Raw genomic sequence first — 20,231 nt, 5'->3', positions numbered from 1 at the left:
TGTATGTAAACTTCCGACTTCAACTGTATACATAGATTCAATTACATTAAGGGTGAAACATACCTAGATTCAATAACATTTATATGATTCAATAACATTCATGAATTGGTTTGAAACCTTTGTTTTAGAACCTTCTCAAAGTTGGTGCCTTGACGGTTTCTCACTCGTACCCTGACTTTTTAAAAGGGATTTTGGGACAATTAGCTTAGTTTATAACATGTATTTTAGGAACTGCGTGTCACAGCATGACAATGTGAACATGATTGGTCGACAGTCTCTTGGATGGGCATTAAACATTTGAATAAAGCTGTAATTTAACAAAATGTGGAAAAGGGGAAGGGGTCTGAACTTTCTGAATGCTCTATGTTTTATTATATTTTTCAAATGTAACCTTTATTTAACTAGACAAGTCAGTTAAGAACAAATTCTTTTTTACAATGACGGACGACGCTTGGCCAATTGTGCGTCTCCCTATGGGACTCCCAATCACGGCCGGTTGGGATACAGCCAGGATTCGAACCAGGGTCTGTAGTGACGCCTCAAGCACTGAAATGCACCACTCGGGAGCCCCAAAATCATCTTCTAGTGCTGTCCCCAACTAAAATAAATCTTGGCCAACCAAGAGTCTAATTTTGTTTCTACCAATCGATTGGTTGAAAATTTCGAATGTGTATTTTTCCATATATAAACACCACCCACGTGTATTAACCTGTTATGGCTAGGGGGCAGTATTTTCACGGCTGGATAAAAAACGTACCCGATTTAATCTGGTTACTAATCCTGCCCAGTAACTAGAATATGCATATAATTATTGGCTTTGGATAGAAAACACCCTAAAGTTTCTAAAACTGTTTGAATGGTGTCTGTGAGTATAACAGAACTCATATGGCAGGCAAAAACCTGAGAAGATTTCATGCAGGAACTGGCCTGTCTGACAAGGTGTCGTTCTTCTTGTCTCTGTTTATTGAAGAGTGAGGATCTTAGCTGTCCCGTGACACTTCATACGGCTGCCATAGGTTCTCAGAAGGCGGCAAAAAGCGGAATCGTGGCTTTGCAGGCTCTGGCTGAAACAAAGTAGCGCGTTTGGGTAGTGGCTGGTTACAGTACTGTGAGACTCAGGCTCGTGCCCGCGTCGACCGAAAGGTTTGTTTTCATTCCTCTGTTTAGCTAAATGGACATTCCCGGTCTGAATATTATCGCTTTTTTACGAGAAAAATGGCATAAAAATGGATTTTAAACAGCGGTTGACATGCTTCGAAGTACGGTAATGGAATATTTAGATTTTTTTTGTCACGAATTGCGCCATGCGTGCGACCCTTCTTTACCATTCGGATAGTGTCTGGGACGCACGAACAAAACGCCGCTATTCGGATATAACGATGGATTATTTTGGACCAAACCAACATTTGTTATTGAAGTAGCAGTCCTGGGAGTGCATTCTGACGAAGACAACAAAAGGTAATCAAACTTTTATAATAGTAAATCTGATATTGGTGAGTGCTAAACTTGCCGGGTGTCTAAATAGCTAGCCCGTGATGCCTGGGCTATGTACTTAGAATATTGCAAAATGTGCTTTCACCAAAAAGCTATTTTAAAATCGGAAATATCGAGTGAATAGAGGAGTTATGTATCTATAATTCTTAAAATAATTGTTATGCTTTTTGTGAACATTTATCGTGAGTAATTTAGTAAATTGTTAGCAAATTCCCTGGAAGTTTGCGGGGGGTATGCTAGTTCTGAACGTCACATGCTAATGTAAAAAGCAGTTTTTTGATATAAATATGAACTTAATTGAACAAAACATGCATGTATTGTATAACATAATGTCCTAGGTGTGTCATCTGATGAAGATCATCAAAGGTTAGTGCTGCATTTAGCTGTCTTCTGGGTTTTTGTGACATTATATGCTAGCTTGAAAAATGGGTGTCTGATTATTTCTGGCTTGGTACTCTGCTGACATAATCTAATGTTTTGCTTTCGCTGTAAAGCCTTTTTGAAATCGGACAGTGTGGTTAGATAAAGGAGAGTCTTATCTTTAAAATGCTGTGAAATAGTCGTATTTTTGAGGAATTTGTAATTCGCGCCACGCCTATCATTGGATATTGGAGCAGGTGTTCCGCTAGCGGAACGTCTAGATGTAAGAGGTTAATAAAATAAAAATTATTCTTGACCAGGTTGAAATACTATCAGACATCCCCAAATGGGCACATTTATAGGCCTACATTTGTGTACAGGCCAGGTAGATTAATCCTACTTCTATATGTGTAATCAGGTGCCCGTCCTTACTCAACATTGACAGGAGTTTCAAACAAAAGACAATGAATAAATTGACAAAACTGCGGGGTAAGGTCTGGGTGGTCTGCCAGGGGCCGTTTCATTTAGTATCCATTTGGGTCAGTTGGGGAATGATTGTATTTCCCCATAGTATGTTGTACCGAAGTTGACCAACTGAAAGGGAGTGTAACTTTGATTATAATTACTCTTCCATGAAGGAGGGAAACGAGGTGCAACACGTGTTTGGCGCTGCCCTTTCCTGGGTCGGTGAAGAGCGGTATTAAATTTAAGGAATAAATCCGAGCCTCACAGTCATCACCTGTGGAAGGCGGGGCTTCCAGAGAGGCACGGATTTAATAGTATGTTGTACCTAGTTTTCCTCCTTCAGGGAACAATAGTTATAGTCATAACATGAGGATTTAATTGTATGTTGTACCTAGTTTCCCTCCTTCAGGGAACAGTAGTTATAGTCATAACATTAAGCTTGTCATATGATGAACTTCAACTTAAATACTGGATCTTGCTGTCAGACAGTTTTTTGTATTCAGATCTCTGAAATGCTCTCTAATTACGTAACATTTAGTGTCTCCTTATATTACGCTGGGAAAACAGTTTTCATGGGCACAGAAATCCTAAATCATTTCAGAGTTTGCTAAATCCAATGGTTCTAACCAAGAGTCATCTTAACTTTATTGACAACACCCAAATGGATACTGTCATTAACGTGGTTCTTCAATAATTACACATAATACTTAATACTGTAGCTGTTTAGTTCCAGTCACATGTTCAACTATCATCAGCTGATCCAGGAAATCATTTTCTGAATGACAGTCACATGACAAACATCACGACATGCAACAACAACCAAAGTGCTTCTTCATTCATTACTCTGGTAAAGACAGTTATGCCGTGCTCCATGTTGGATCCAACATCCCTAACAAATTGATGTTTATAGTGTGTTATTGTCTGCTTGATTTACAGCGGGGTCTCGTTAGTCTGTTTGGACACAGAGATACTTAGTCTTATCTTTCAAATGGTGTAAAATAGTCATATGTTTGAGAAATTGAAGTTATAGCATTTTTAAGGTTTTTGTATTCCGCGCCACGCTCTACCGTTGGATATTAGTGAGGCGTTCCGCTAGCGGAACGTCTAGATGCAAATGTACAAACCCTCAGTTTCAGGCTGATGGCAAAGCTAGCTAAAGAGCATTTTACTGGTTGAAGTGTTTTTTAAGTATAAATTAGTTGATTTGCGACAATAACACAAACATATTAAGCAGGAGATTCAAACGAGCCTTACAGTTATAATCCAAAAGTAATGTGAAATGCACTCATAAGCAACCTGGAAATGGAGGCTATTTTTGCTGTCAGCCTATGAGAACTCCCCTGAGTTTTCCCCCATGGTGGTGAATTAGTGAGTAGACACAGAGCTTAATGTGAGTTTCCTTGAGTAGCACTCCTGATCTTGCGCTGTAATATTCAGAATACATTGTGAAAAACTAAAATCTTAGCTCACCATTTTTGCTCCAGGCAGATATACTACATCCATAACTAGTGGTTTCCTCATTAGCAGATATACTACATCCATAACTAGTGGTTTCCTCATTACCAGATATACTACATCCATAACTAGTGGTTTCCTCATTACCAGATATACTACATCCATAACTAGTGGTTTCCTCCTTACCAGATATACTACATCCATAACTAGTGGTTTCCTCATTACCAGATATACTACATCCATAACTAGTGGTTTCCTCATTACCAGATATACTACATCCATAACTAGTGGTTTCCTCATTACCAGATATACTACATCCATAACTAGTGGTTTCCTCATTAGCAGGGAGGAGTTTCTACAACCAGATTGTGTGTGCATCGCCCTCGTGCTGCAATTTTAGCAAACACAGAAAGGGGATAATATTGGAGACCAAAAGTCGTCTGGTACACTGCTTAGAGTTTCAACAACATGAATAACTTATTTCTAGTTACTACTAATGTGAAAACAAGACAAAATATGATTGTTGCTAAGTTGACTGTCTTAATTGTCAAATAATTGAACAGACGTCAATTGTTGTACAACTTCATGGGTACGACCTTTTACCTCAAATAAACAATGGATTTCTGCTGTTGTGGGCCTTTAACCATCTGTCTGACTTTGCCGTTCACACAGGAGAGATACTGAACTATCGTGGATCCTCTGGGGACCCTCAACAACATCATGAAGCTGACGAGGCAGAGAAGAGTCTCTCCAGATCAGAACACCTCAAGAAACGCCTGCAGAGATCCACAGGGAAGAGAACTCACTGCTGCTCTGACTGTGGGAAGAGATTCACCTCATCAGGCATTAAAATTCATCAGAGAACACACACAGGAGAGAAACCTTATAGCTGTGATCAATGTGGGAAGAGTTTTGTTCAATCTGGCAATCTGACATCACACCAGAGAACACACACAGGAGAGAAACCGTATAGCTGTGATCAGTGTGAGAAGAGTTTTACTGAGTCTGAGGGTCTGACTAAACACCAGAGAACACACACAGGAGAGAAACCTTATAGCTGTGATGAATGTGGGAAGAGTTTTATTACATCTAACATTCTGACTCAACACAAGATAACACACACAGGAGAGAAATCTTATAGCTGTGATCAATGTGGGAAGAGTTTTGGTCGATCTGGAGAACTGACTGTGCACCAGAGAATACACACAGGAGAGAAACCCTATAGCTGTGATCAATGTGGGAAGAGTTTTGCTGCATCTACCAATCTGAATCTACACCAGAGAACACACACAGGAGAGAAACCTTATGGCTGTGGTCAATGTGGGAAGAGTTTTGTTCAATCTGGCCATCTGACATTACACCAGAGAACACACACAGGAGATAAACCTTATAGCTGTGATCAATGTGGAAAGAGTTTTGCTGCATCTAGCACTCTGACGCTACACCAGAGAACACACACAGGAGAGAAATCTTATAGCTGTGGTCAATGTGGGAAGAGTTTTGTTCAATCTGGCCATCTGACAGTGCACCAGAGAACACACACAGGAGAGAAACCATATAGCTGTGATCAGTGTGGGAAGAGTTTTACTGAGTCTGGGGGTCTGACTAAACACCAGAGAACACACACAGGAGAGAAACCTTATAGCTGTGATGAATGTGGGAAGAGTTTTATTACATCTAACATTCTGACTCAACACAAGATAACACACACAGGAGAGAAATCTTATAGCTGTGATCAATGTGGGAAGAGTTTTGGTCGATCTGGAGAACTGACTGTGCACCAGAGAATACACACAGGAGAGAAACCCTATAGCTGTGATCAATGTGGGAAGAGTTTTGCTGCATCTACCAATCTGAATCTACACCAGAGAACACACACAGGAGAGAAACCTTATGGCTGTGGTCAATGTGGGAAGAGTTTTGTTCAATCTGGCCATCTGACATTACACCAGAGAACACACACAGGAGATAAACCTTATAGCTGTGATCAATGTGGAAAGAGTTTTGCTGCATCTAGCACTCTGACGCTACACCAGAGAACACACACAGGAGAGAAACCTTATAGCTGTGGTCAATGTGGGAAGAGTTTTGTTCAATCTGGCCATCTGACAGTGCACCAGAGAACACACACAGGAGAGAAACCATATAGCTGTGATCAGTGTGGGAAGAGTTTTACTGAGTCTGGGGGTCTGACTAAACACCAGAGAACACACATAGGAGAGAAACCGAATAGCTGTGATCAGTATGGGAAGAGTTTTTTACTGAGTCTCGTCGTCTGACTAAACACCAGAGAACACACACAGGAGAGAACCCTCATAGCTGTGACCAGAGATAATCTGATAAAAGATCTCTGATCAAATGTCAGAAACTACTTACATGAAGGAGTTGTTTCATGATATCAATGAACTAATGTCACAATGTAGAATTTTTGAACATTGTAGTAGGAGTATTTTAATGATGTCCCAATGTAGAACCCTAAACGTTTGTCCCCTGTTCTATTGATTTCAACATGATATGGATATTATCCTCAGGGGGAAAATCCAGGCTCTGAATTGAAAGAGTACTATATATGTGATTTAACAAAAAGTTACTAACAAAAAAGTTGTTACACTTACCACGTTGGTGACCCACTGGAATCAAAATGCACCACTTCAAAATGTAGCTAGCTGTTTTCTACAAGTCCTCTCACCAGTGATGTACACATTACTCACAGATTCCGTGTGGTTTTTGAGCTGTTAGTTTTAACAGGACGTGCAACCTCATCTCCCTTCTGTCACACAAATGATTTTAGCATGATATCGATGAGTTATGACAAATAAGTGTTGTGTTCCTTTGTTTAGCGACCCCTAAATTTAAATGCATCACTCCAAAATGTAGCTGACTGTCTTCTGCAGGTTGTCCTCTAACCAGTGAGGTAAAATATATCTCCCATTTCCATGTGTTTTGTTTAGTTGTTAGTTTCAACATCACGTACAACCTGATTTCCCCCCTAATCGATATCAGTGATTTATTGCTACTTGTCAAAACAAGGTGCTTGTTTAAAAAAATTACAAGTAATATGATTATTGTGGCAGATGTTTGTGTATATAGCACATTTTATGTTTAGGTTTTCACTTTATCCCAAACTGTTTCTGCGTATTGGTTATTGATTTGGACACGTTAAAACTGTGTTTTGACATTGGGGCTATTTCATATTTTCATTTCATGTAACATTTAGTAATCATAATTATTTATGCAACCAACTGACAATTTTTTGGTACAATTATATTGACATTGTTGCCCTGCTTTTAGAATATCAGGGTTCATTCTCAGATGTGCCAACCCAAATGTACTAGAGCATGACATTGGGGACTGGGCCCCGATCCAACAACATGCCTATCTAGTGAACCCTGAAAAGAGAGAGAAGCTCTGCAGTGAGGTGGAAAGTTACTATGGATATTGCAGGAGTTTCCTCTTGAAATCAGACATGTCCGTGGTAAGGACAACTTGGTTGCTGATTGTCTCAAGGGTGGGCAGTCAAAAAGATTTGTGTTTTGCGTTTAGCCAGTGTGTTACCATGGATCACATATTATTTTGACACGTTTTTCCGTGTTGGAGATGAGTTTTATCTCTTATTCTTTTCTGTATGTTTTTGAAACTGCACTGTTGGTTAGGGGCTCAGTAAGTCAGCATTTCACTGTTAGGTCTACAGGTCTACACCTGTTGTATTCGGCGCAGTACAATTTGATTTGAGTTTTGTTATACGGCATGTTTTTCCGTATTTGAGATGATTTTTGTTTGGGCTCGTTCCAAGGGGACGAGAGTTCTAGAAGCTAGTGAGTTTTAGGAAGACGAGAGTTCTAGGAAGACGAGAGTTCTAGAAGCTAGTGAGTTTTAGGAAGACGAGTGTTCTAGAAGCTAGTGAGTTTTAGGAAGACGAGTGTTCTAGAAGCTAGTGAGTTTTAGGAAGACGAGAGTTCTAGAAGCTAGTGAGTTTTAGGATTCTATAGACAGAAAAAGGAGAAAAAAATAGTACTATTGTATATTATTATTTAGAAATACGTGTTTTTTTCTTGTTTTTAATTGTTGAAAGCCAGTAGACACCATGTTTATATTGGTGAAGGTGAAGCATTGTAGTTGATTATGTGAAATGGAAGTTGTTTTCTTTTGGTGGTGAGCAAACTTTTCTCAGATACTGTTGCCCTCTTACATTCTGCATAGAAATTATCCCCAGCATCCTATCTGAATGTTTGGCTGTTCCTTTTCAGTTGAAAGATGGTGCAACAACAATAGAAACCAGAAAACGTATGTTTGTTTCCTTGTATTTTCTTCTACCAGATCTATTGTGTTATATTCTCCTACATTCAATTCACATTTCCACAAACTTCAGAGTGTTTCCTCTCAAATGAAACCAAGAAAATGCATATCCTTGCTACTGGGCCTGAGCTACAGACAGTTAGATTTGGGTATGTCTTCAGGCGGAAATTAAGAGAAGTGGGGGGGTAGCCCTAACGGGTTTAAGACTCATTTCCACAGTCACACAATGCTATTCCCAAACATACCTAATCAATTAGTTGTTTTTCAACAATATTTTAACCTGCAGGAATATTTCCACATTTCTATCTAATGGTTAGTTCCTAGGATAATGCAACTCATACATTTACATCTTTCAATACTTCTAAAATGGTGTCCAGGTTTAAAAAAATTACAGGTGCACCATACTATACCATAAATGGTCTTAACTAGTAAACACAGATTCTAGTTTTCATCCAGTTCATAGATAGCTGACAGCCTCAGAGCCTACTGACTGGGCCCTGTTTACACCTCCACACAGGAATACACACTCTTTTCTAAAAACTCCACTTTGCCTGTTTCGCTCACCTCTTTCTTAAAACTACATTTGAGATGTGGTATCCACTCGGCTGGCTGCCTCTCAGAACAAAGGTGGGTCCATTTGCCCCGTTCCCGCAGTGTGGTCTCCCTGAGATCCCTCGTGCATCATTTACCCAGGTCACCAGGAGCGGTCACCAAGTCAAGATTCACATCCCCAAATGTGGTTGTTATTTTCTTTAATATCAATTGAGGAGAGACAAACTTATCACAAGTCAGAGTTATTCTTAAACTAAATCTTTATTCACTTATAAGGGAGCAGGTCAATATAACGTACACATATAAAGTGAATCAATTGAGTGCCCTACAATAATGATGGCTGGTGGACCCAGGGGACAAAAGTACAAAGGTCTTTTATAGCCCTTTCAACCTACATGACCAACAACAGATGTATAGAACGGGTCACAAGGTTAAGATTTGTATGAAAGATACTTATAATTCTCAGCAGACAGTATCTGCTGTAAAAACAGTACTCTTTGTGTAGAGACCAGGGTCTGGCCCTGGGGTCATCGCTCCCTGGTACCATATAGAACAGAAACATTAACTCATGTTCTGGAATGCGGTCTCTTTAGGTTTTATCACCCAAAAGACATTGTAAATCTCCTGACAGTGTTTTCTCCCAGAGGCCCATCCTCAGTAGAACACAGACACAATAGTTATAAGAACCCTCTATTCTGTTGCATAAAACAACCATTTGATGCAATAAAAGTATTATAACATAATCTTGCAGTTTTGCTCTCAGTGTCCACTGAAAGTTGACTAGTAACAACAACTGGGACATAAAAGACACCCACCATGAGACCCACTAAATCTGCCCAAGAAGAGGCAAACAGAAGAAAAACCCACAAGGTGGAGCAACTAAAGGTGTTGACTGGAGCACTCAATTTATTAGGATTGTTAATAAAATGTATTATAGACATCCATGTGTATAAGCTGCAAGTACATTGAAATTAAATAGTTTTCTTTTCAACTAAAAACAAACTTATATTGTACGTCGGGCATAGTCTTAGTTTCAATTACATTTTGCTAGGTGGGATATCCCCAATGTCACAGTTTTAACGTGTCCAAATCAATAGTCCAAATGCAGAAACAGTTTGTGATAAATTGAAAACGATATCGATGAGTGATGACAAATAAGTTTTGTGTTCCTTTGTTTAGCGACCCCTACATTTAAATGCATCACTCCAAAATGTAGTTGACTGTCTTCTGCAGGTTGTCCTCTAATCAGTGAGGTAAAATATATCTCCCATTTCCATGTGTTTTTTTAGTTGTGTTAGTTTCAACAGCACGTACAACCTGATTTCCCCCCTAATGGATATCAGTGATTTATTGCTACTTGTCAAAACAGTGTTTTTGGCACAACCAAAAAAAACACATCAACAATCAATGGCTATAAATTAATAATTTAAAAGTCACAATATGGATGTAGCTATTGCATATTTCCGCTTTAACACCACACATCAGTTCAACAACTGCAGAGTTTGTGCCTCTGTATTTAAGACAGTACTTACTAGTGTTAATCAGGGAACGGTTTCTCAAAACCATCTTATGGCTAAGTTCACCGTTAGAACCATTGGACGCCTTAAGATGCGTTTGGGAAACCGGGCCCAGATGTCCAGTTTCCTCCTTTATCGATGTAACAGTCATCTCCCCCTCTTCCTCTTTCACTCCATAAACTGCATCCTCCTCTTCTTTTACTGTAACATCCTCCTCCTCTTTCACTCTGAACTCGTCTTTTTCTTCTTTCACAGTAACGGCCTCACCCTCTACTTCTTGTTTTACTGTGATATTCTCTTCTTTAGCAGGAGAGTAGCTCAGTGACCGCATGGTCGGAGATGTTAGCTAGCTAGGCTAATGCTAACTTAACCAGCCCGCTAGCTGAATAATAACAACAACACCGTAAATATGAAATTAAATCGGATAACTAACTAGACGACAGTAGTGGGTTTAAAACACAGAGGCTAATATACACTAACGCGTCTAAAGAGCTTTATCGGTTCGGCTATTTTGTCTAGCAAACTACCGTGGTGTCTGACTAACTGTTGCTGCTGTTGTAAGAAGCGTTCCGTCCACTAGATTATACGTCACACCAACAGCATCGCCTTAAATTCCCAGACCGCCATCTGCTGCCTGGAGTGGGTAACGCAGTTGAGTAAAATGTTTATTTGTCAGACAAAAGTTAAAGGGTAGGAATAAGGGACATCGCTGGTCCTAAAATATTCATTAGCCCCCCCCCCCCCCTAAATAAATCAATATCAGTCAATATATTTTTTCTGTGACTTTTTTTTTTTTGTCAACCGTTCCATCGCATCTTAAACTTCTAGTCCCTGGGCAGGTTATTAAAAACAATTACAATATAGACAATCATTGAACAGTGAGCACACACAGAGCAACATAGGACAAGCAAGACATAGCATAAAGACAGAGCAACATAGGACAAGCAAGATGTAGCATAAAGACAGAGCAACATAGGACAAGCAAGACATAGCATAAAGACAGAGCAACATAGGACAAGCAAGATGTAGCATACAGACAGAGCAACATAGAACAAAAAGCAACAAGACAAAATCCATAAAAGCAACAAAGTGTTTCCACACCTCACAAGCTACAGACACCAGACAACATGGAAAGTGGCAATACACAGCTAGTGATTATGTTCACAAGTCTGATTGACCTTTAGCCATGTCTTCATGCATTTTGTGAAAGTGTGATATGTGGTGCAGTTATGTGTGTCTGATGGCAGTGTATTCCAGACATGTGAAGCTCTCACAGAGAAAGCGGATTTACTAAAGGTGCTTTTCCTTAAGGGAACTATACAGTCACCTCTCATGGCAGACCTTGTGAATCTGCTGCCATATGTTTGGGTTTTCTGTTTAACAAAAATACTGAGTGGAGGGGGAGCGGAGGGGGAGAGGGGGAGCTAGGTCATTTAGGATCTTGAATACAAGACATGCGATAGCAAAAGAGATGAGATAGCAAAAGCTCAGGTTGCCCAGGCCGGCGGAGATACAATCTTCGGCAAAATCATTCGCAAGAGATTCCTGCAAAAATATTATTTGAAGATGACTGATAAAAAAAAGGTGATACCCTCAATTAAAATAATGTTTGTCTGCCATTGTAATTACCACAGTCTGATATAGTCTGATATAGTCTGATATAGTGTGATGATTAGATAACAAGACACTCACAGGCCAGTCTCAGGGAGATGTTGAGAGTGACTTGTAGAACACACAGCATCCCAAAGCTACAGCAACCATCCTATAGAGTGTTATCCCTGAATCCTCAGGTCCTGAGGAGATACACACCGATGTGAGAACACACACACATATACCCACAAACACACGCGTGCACAAGCATACATACACACAAGCATACATACACACAAGTATACACACACACACGAGCGCATATAAGAGGGTGGGGATGTGACATAATCAGCCACAGTAGGACTGTTTCAAACAGCTGTTTTATGATAGAAAGTCTACCAATCCATTCTTAAAGATGATCACTTATAAATTCCTCATTAACTTAGTTCAACAGTCGATCCCCATCAGAATTTAAAATAAAATATTTTCTTTGTAATTGTTATGTTAACAATATTGTAAACAAACTATGTATAGCCTCAAAACATTGGTTAAAAATATAATTTGCTATGAGTTGGCATTTCTCAGTGTTTTTGTTCATGTGTCTTTGTCTGTGTGTGTCTGTGTGTCATAGTTATCTTGGTTCTTACCTGAGCGATTGGTCTGTCTTCACTCTCCTCGTTGCTCTGTTCAAGTTTTCTTCAATAACCTGTTGGTTGACGTAGTCATCCATCTTAACTAACTCTAGGATTACCTTTCTGTATCCTAATGGTAATATCTACTGTAGGAGTACCTTTCTGTATCCTAATGGTAATATCTACTGTAGGAATACCTTTCTGTCTCCTAATGGTAATATCTACTGTAGGAATACCTTTCTGACTCCTAATGGTAATATCTACTGTAGGAATACCTTTCTGTATCCTAATGGTAATATCTACTGTAGGAGTACCTTTCTGTCTCCTAATGGTAATATCTACTGTAGGAATACCTTTCTGTCTCCTAATGGTAATATCTACTGTAGGAATACCTTTCTGTCTCCTAATGGTAATATCAACTGTAGGAATACCTTTCTGTCTCCTAATGGTAATATCTACTGTAGGAATACCTTTCTGTATCCTAATGGTAATATCTACTGTAGGAGTACCTTTCTGTCTCCTAATGGTAATATCTACTGTAGGAATACCTTTCTGTCTCCTAATGGTAATATCTACTGTAGGAGTACCTTTCTGTATCCTAATGGTAATATCTACTGTAGGAATACCTTTCTGTCTCCTAATGGTAATATCTACTGTAGGAGTACCTTTCTGACTGACTCCTAATGGTAATATCTACTGTAGGAATACCTTTCTGTCTCCTAATGGTAATATCAACTGTAGGAATACCTTTCTGTCTCCTAATGGTAATATCTACTGTAGGAATACCTTTCTGTATCCTAATGGTAATATCTACTGTAGGAGTACCTTTCTGTCTCCTAATGGTAATATCTACTGTAGGAATACCTTTCTGTCTCCTAATTGTAATATCTACTGTAGGAATACCTTTCTGTCTCCTAATGGTAATATCTACTGTAGGAATACCTTTCTGTCTCCTAATGGTAATATCTACTGTAGGAATACCTTTCTGTCTCCTAATGATAATATCTACTGTAGGAATACCTTTCTGTATCCTAATGGTAATATCTACTGTAGGAGTACCTTTCTGACTGACTCCTAATGGTAATATCTACTGTAGGAATACCTTTCTGACTGACTCCTAATGGTAATATCTACTGTAGGAGTACCTTTCTGTCTCCTAATGGTAATATCTACTGTAGGAATACCTTTCTGTCTCCTAATGGTAATATCCACTGTAGGAATACCTTTCTGTATCCTAATGGTAATATCTATTGTAGGAATACCTTTCTGTATCCTAATGGTAATATCTACTGTAGGAGTACCTTTCTGTATCCTAATGGTAATATCTACTGTAGGAGTACCTTTCTGTCTCCTAATGGTAATATCTACTGTAGGAGTACCTTTCTGTATCCTAATGGTAATATCTACTGTAGGAATACATTTCTGTATCCTAATGGTAATATCTACTGTAGGAGTACCTTTCTGTCTCCTAATGGTAATATCTACTGTAGGAGTACCTTTCTGACTGACTCCTAATGGTAATATCTACTGTAGGAGTACCTTTCTGTCTCCTAATGGTAATATCTACTGTAGGAATACCTTTCTGTATCCTAATGGTAATATCTACTGTAGGAATACCTTTCTGACTGACTCCTAATGGTAATATCTACTGTAGGAGTACCTTTCTGTCTCCTAATGGTAATATCTACTGTAGGAATACCTTTCTGTATCCTAATGGTAATATCTACTGTAGGAATACCTTTCTGACTCCTAATGGTAATATCTACTGTAGGAATACCTTTCTGTCTCCTAATGGTAATATCTACTGTAGGAATACCTTTCTGTATCCTAATGGTAATATCTACTGTAGGAATACCTTTCTGTCTCCTAATGGTAATATCTACTGTAGGAGTACCTTTCTGTCTTCTAATGGTAATATCTACTGTAGGAATACCTTTCTGTATCCTAATGGTAATATCTACTGTAGGAGTACCTTTCTGTATCCTAATGGTAATATCTACTGTAGGAGTACCTTTCTGACTGACTCCTAATGGTAATATCTACTGTAGGAATACCTTTCTGTCTCCTAATGGTAATATCTACTCTAGGAGTACCTTTCTGTCTCCTAATGGTAATATCTACTGTAGGAGAACCTTTCTGTATCCTAATGGTAATATCTACTGTAGGAGTACCTTTCTGTCTCCTAATTGTAATATCTACTGTAGGAATACCTTTCTGTATCCTAATGGTAATATCTACTGTAGGAGTACCTTTCTGTATCCTAATGGTAATATCTACTGTAGGAGTACCTTTCTGACTGACTCCTAATGGTAATATCTACTGTAGGAATACCTTTCTGTCTCCTAATGGTAATATCTACTGTAGGAACACCTTTCTGTCTCCTAATGGTAATATCTACTCTAGGAGTACCTTTCTGTCTCCTAATGGTAATATCTACTGTAGGAGAACCTTTCTGTATCCTAATGGTAATATCTACTGTAGGAGTACCTTTCTGTCTCCTAATTGTAATATCTACTGTAGGAGTACCTTTCTGTCTCCTAATGGTAATATCTACTGTAGGAGTACCTTTCTGTATCCTAATGGTAATATCTACTGTAGGAGTACCTTTCTGTATCCTAATGGTAATATCTACTGTAGGAGTACCTTTCTGTCTCCTAATTGTAATATCTACTGTAGGAATACCTTTCTGTATCCTAATGGTAATATCTACTGTATGAATACCTTTCTGTATCCTAATGGTAATATCTACTGTAGGAATACCTTTCTGACTCCTAATGGTAATATCTACTGTATGAATACCTTTCTGTCTCCTAATGGTAATATCTACTGTAGGAGTACCTTTCTGACTCCTAATGGTAATATCTACTGTAGGAATAACTTTCTGACTCCTAATGGTAATATCTACTGTAGGAGTACCTTTCTGTCTCCTAATGGTAATATCTGCTGTAGGAATACCTTTCTGTCTCCTAATGGTAATATCTGCTGTAGGAATACCTTTCTGTCTCCTAATGGTAATATCTACTGTAGGAATACCTTTCTGACTGACTCCTAATGGTAATATCTACTGTAGGAATACCTTTCTGTCTCCTAATGGTAATATCTACTGTAGGAGTACCTTTCTGTCTCCTAATGGTAATATCTACTGTAGGAATAACTTTCTGTCTCCTAATGGTAATATCTACTGTAGGAATACCTTTCTGTCTCCTAATGGTAATATCTACTGTAGGAGTAACTTTCTGTCTCCTAATGGTAATATCTACTGTAGGAATACCTTTCTGACTGACTCCTAATGGTAATATCTACTGTAGGAATACCTTTCTGTCTCCTAATGGTAATATCTACTGTAGGAGTACCTTTCTGACTGACTCCTAATGGTAATATCTACTGTAGGAATACCTTTCTGTATCCTAATGGTAATATCTACTGTAGGAGTACCTTTCTGACTCCTAATGGTAATATCTACTGTAGGAGTACCTTTCTGACTCCTAATGGTAATATCTAACTTCACTGACAAGTAGCTGAGTAGTTGCTCTGATATGTGTCTCCACTGGGTACCTCTCTGTTGTCCACTACAGTTGATAGAATGTTTTGAGTATCCAATCACCTTCAAGCAGGAAGTTGGTAGACCTGGCAGGATAATCTAAACACAGGGATATAACATGATAGCTGCATGACAACAAGTCGTGATGAGTGCAGCCTTTCAGCCTATCCCTTTATAAGGCCTGTTTGGGGTATCATTCATAAGGAAGTCACGTTATGGCTTGTACTCTGTGACCGGCCATCGATGGCCATGTAAGGTCCTTTCTTTCTATCTATGCAGTCTTTCTGTGACATCAGTGTGAAGAGTTATTCAGAGGTGGTGGGGGAAATCTATGTCTGCATCTTTATCAGAGGTTTAAAAGGGGAATTTTACATGTGTGTGTGTGTGTGTGTGTGTGTGTGTGTGTGTGTGTGTGTGTGTGTGTGTGTGTGTGTGTGTGTGTGTGTGTGTGTGTGTGTGTGTGTGTGTGTGTGTGTCAGTTCTGCTCTGCCCTTTCTGTGTCCAACTACAGGTGACACTATTTTAAGTATCTAATCACATTCAATCAGGAAGCTGGTCGACCTTGTTAAAGGACATTGTTCCTTTATTTATTAATCTGTGACTTTGTTATTCTTATTATTGAAGTGGTTAATAATTGGTCCCACCTATTTATTTTTTTACCAAGCGTAAGCCTATGGCAAATGATATGACATGTTTCTAATAAAATAATAAATAATCATTTTACAGAGTTCAGTATGTCTACATACTCTCCTCTAAATCTAAACACAACAATTATGTGTCTTGTTTTTTATCTCTTCTGATATTCTTGTAATTTTCTTCTTCCTCCTCTATGTCCCTCTCTGACACTAAGGCTCCTTTCTCCTCTTCTCCCATCTCCTCTCTTCCCATCTCCTCTTCTCCCATCTCCTCTTCTCCCGTCTCCTCTCTTCCCATCTCCTCTTCTCCCGTCTCCTCTCTTCCCATCTCCTCTTCTCCCATCTCCTCTCTTCCCATCTCCTCTTCTCCCATCTCCTCTTCTCCCGTCTCCTCTCTTCCCATCTCCTCTTCTCCCATCTCCTCTCTTCCCATCTCCTCTTCTCCCGTCTCCTGTCTCCTCTCCTCCTGTCTCTTCTACTCCCATCTCCCTATTAGAGGAAAAAGTCTACGGTCCTTCCCATTGGCCAATATTATCCAATGCGTTTTGAGAAGGAAGTGAAGAGACCAAGAGGATGCAAGGAGGAATCAAGGAAGGATGAATTGAGAAAAGCCCATGGGCATGTCTGTAATACCACTATTTTACCTCTATGGTGAGTTCATCTCTCACTTTAACCACTAGGTGGCTTCATCGCCCATTGAGAGAGCGAGAGAGAGAGCGAGAGAGAGAGCGAGAGAGAGAGCGAGAGAGAGAGCGAGAGAGAGAGCGAGAGAGAGGGCGAGAGAGAGATAATGACAGTGGAGACTTTGTATTAACAATGTTGTTTTCTGTCACAACAGACATTCATCAATGGGTTTAACTCAGTCCCAGAAGCCAGGTACCTCCAAATTATGCTGCGTGACAGACAGAAAGCCTGAGAGTCTATTTATGCACCGGTTGCATCAAATTAAGGAACATAATTTAAAAAAAACATCAAAATCCAATGGTGAAATTTAAAGATATCAGCTTTTACATTGACTGCGTCTCATCCACCACATCTGCCTATGTCAGCCTTCCACATCTGTGGTGGAAGGTGGCAGAGCTAAAGCATTGTTTGTCAGACCATGAGACATCTCGAAAATCGGTCTTCCCATGAAAACGTCTGTAGAGTCCAAACGGTGTGGCCTACAAACTATTATGACCCCAGTATGTAAAGGTGTATTCAAGGCTTGTATTCTCCAATGTGTATTGCGAAGGCGGCGAGGACAGTGAAAGTATTTATACTTACAGCCTGAATTGAAAATGGATTGAATTTATTTTTCTCTCACCCACACAGTGCCCCACAGTGACAAAGTGAAATCATTTTTAGAAATGTAATTTCCATAAGTATTCACACCCCTGAGTTAATACTTTGTAGAAGGACCTTACAACTGTGAGTCTTTCCACACCTGGATTGTCCACCATTTGTACATTATTCTTTTCAAAGTTCTTTAAGCTCTGTCAAATTGGTTGTTGACCATTGCTAGACAACCATTTTCAGGTTTTTCCATAGATGTTCAAGTAGATTTAATGACTGTCTCATCTCTGTACTCCACACATACAATTATCTGTAAGGTCCCTCAGTCGAGCAGTGAACACAGATGCAATCACAAAGACCAGGGAGGTTTTCCAATGCCTCGCATAAAAGGGCACCTACTGGTAGATGAAAAAAAGGGTGAAAAAAGACATTGAATATCCCTTTGAGCATGGTTAAGTTATTTAGGTTATTACACTTTGGATGCTGTATCAATACACACAGTCACTACAAAGATACAGGCGTCCTTCCTAACTCAGTTGCCGGAAAGGAAGGAAACCGCTCAGGGATTTCACCATGAGGCCAATGGTGACATTAAAGCAGTTACAAAGTGTAATGGCTGTGATAGGAGAAAGCTGAGGATGAATCAACATCATTGCAGTAACTCCACAGAGTGAAAAGAAGGAAGCCTGTACATAATACAAATATTCCAAAACATGCATCCTGTTTTCAACAAGGCACTGAAGTAATACTGCAAAAACTGGGGCAAAGCAATTCAAATTGTCCTGAATTCAAAATATGTTTGGGGCAAATTCAACACAAAACCTTAACGGGTACCGCTCTCCATATTTTCAAGCATAGTGGTGGGTGGATCATGTTATGGGTATGCTTATAATCCTTAATGATTGGGGAGTTTTCCAGGATAAAAAGAAATGGAATCAAGCTAAGCAAAGGAAAAATCCAGCGTTCTACCAGACGCTGGGAGATGAATTCACCTATCAGCAGACAATAATCTAAAACACAAGGCCAAATCTACACTGGAGTTGATTACCAAGAAGACAGTGAATGTTCCTGAGTTGCAGAGTTACAGTTTTGACTTAACCTCTCTGGGCTAGGTGGCACCAAATCGTCCCACCTACGTAACAGCCAGCTGTGGCGCGATTTTCAAATACCTTAGAAATGCTATTACTTCAATTTCTCAAACATATGACTATTTTACAGCTATTTAAAGACAAGACTCTCGTTAATCTAACCACACTGTCCGATTTCAAAAAGGCTTTACAACGAAAGCAAAACATTAGATTATGTCAGCAGAGTACCCAGCCAGAAATAATCAGACACCCATTTTTCAAGCTAGCTTATAATGTCACATAAACCCAAACCACAGCTAAATGCAGCACTAATCTTTGATGATCTTCATCAGATGACAACCTAGGACATTATGTTATACAATACATGCATGTTTTGTTCAATCAAGTTCATATTTATATCAAAAAACAGCTTTTTACATTAGCATGTGACGTTCAGAACTAGCATACCCCCCGCAAACTTCCGGGGAATTTACTAACAATTTACTAAATTACTCACAATAAACGTTCACAAAAAGCATAACAATTATTTTAAGAATTATAGATACAGAACTCCTCTATGCACTTGATATGTCCGATTTTAAAATAGCTTTTTGGTGAAAGCACATTTTGCAATATTCTAAGTACATAGCCCAGCCATCACGGGCTAGCTATTTAGACACCCAGCAAGTTTAGCCTTCACCAAAATCAGATTTACTATAACAAAAATGTTATTACCTTTGGTGTTCTTCGTCAGAATGCACTCCCAGGACTTCTACTTCAATAACAAATGTTGGTTTGTTCCCAAATAATCCATCGTTATATCCAAACAGCGACGTTTTGTTCGTGCGTTCTAGACACTATCCGAAATGGTAAATCAGGGTTACGAGCATGGCGCATTTCGTGACAAAAAAATTCTAAATATTCCATTACCGTACTTCGAAGCATGTCAACCGCTGTTTAAAATCAATTTTTATGCAATTTATCTCGTAAAAAAGCAATAATATTCCGACCGGGAATCTGCGTTTCGGTAAATAGAGGAAAAAAAAGAAAGACGGGGGCGACCAGTGCACGCGCCTAAGCCCACTGTCCCCTGATCGACCACTTGACAAAGGCGATAATGTGTTTCAGCCTGGGGCTGGAATGACGACATTCAGCTTTTTCCCGGGCTCTGAGAGCCTATTGGAGCCGTGGGAAGTGTCACGTTACCGCAGAGATCCTTTGTAATTGAATGAGATGTCAAAGAAAGACAATAAATGGTCAGACAGGCCACTTCCTGTAAAGGAATCTCTCAGGTTTTTGCCTGCCATTTGAGTTCTGTTATACTCACAGACACCATTCAAACAGTTTTAGAA

At 39.3% G+C, this 20,231-nt stretch overlaps 1 pseudogene; it reads left to right on the top strand.

The window, feature by feature from the left end:
- The first annotated feature begins 2,486 nt into the window (after window positions 1–2,486).
- LOC145867164 (uncharacterized) lies at window positions 2,487–6,437 on the top strand (annotated as a pseudogene).
- The last annotated feature ends 13,794 nt before the right edge of the window (window positions 6,438–20,231 follow it).

Source organism: Salmo salar, unplaced genomic scaffold (assembly GCF_965601325.2).
Source record: "Salmo salar unplaced genomic scaffold, fSalSal1 ptg000221l, whole genome shotgun sequence".
NCBI lineage: Eukaryota > Metazoa > Chordata > Actinopteri > Salmoniformes > Salmonidae > Salmo > Salmo salar.
This window is presented reverse-complemented; position numbering and strand designations above follow the sequence as displayed.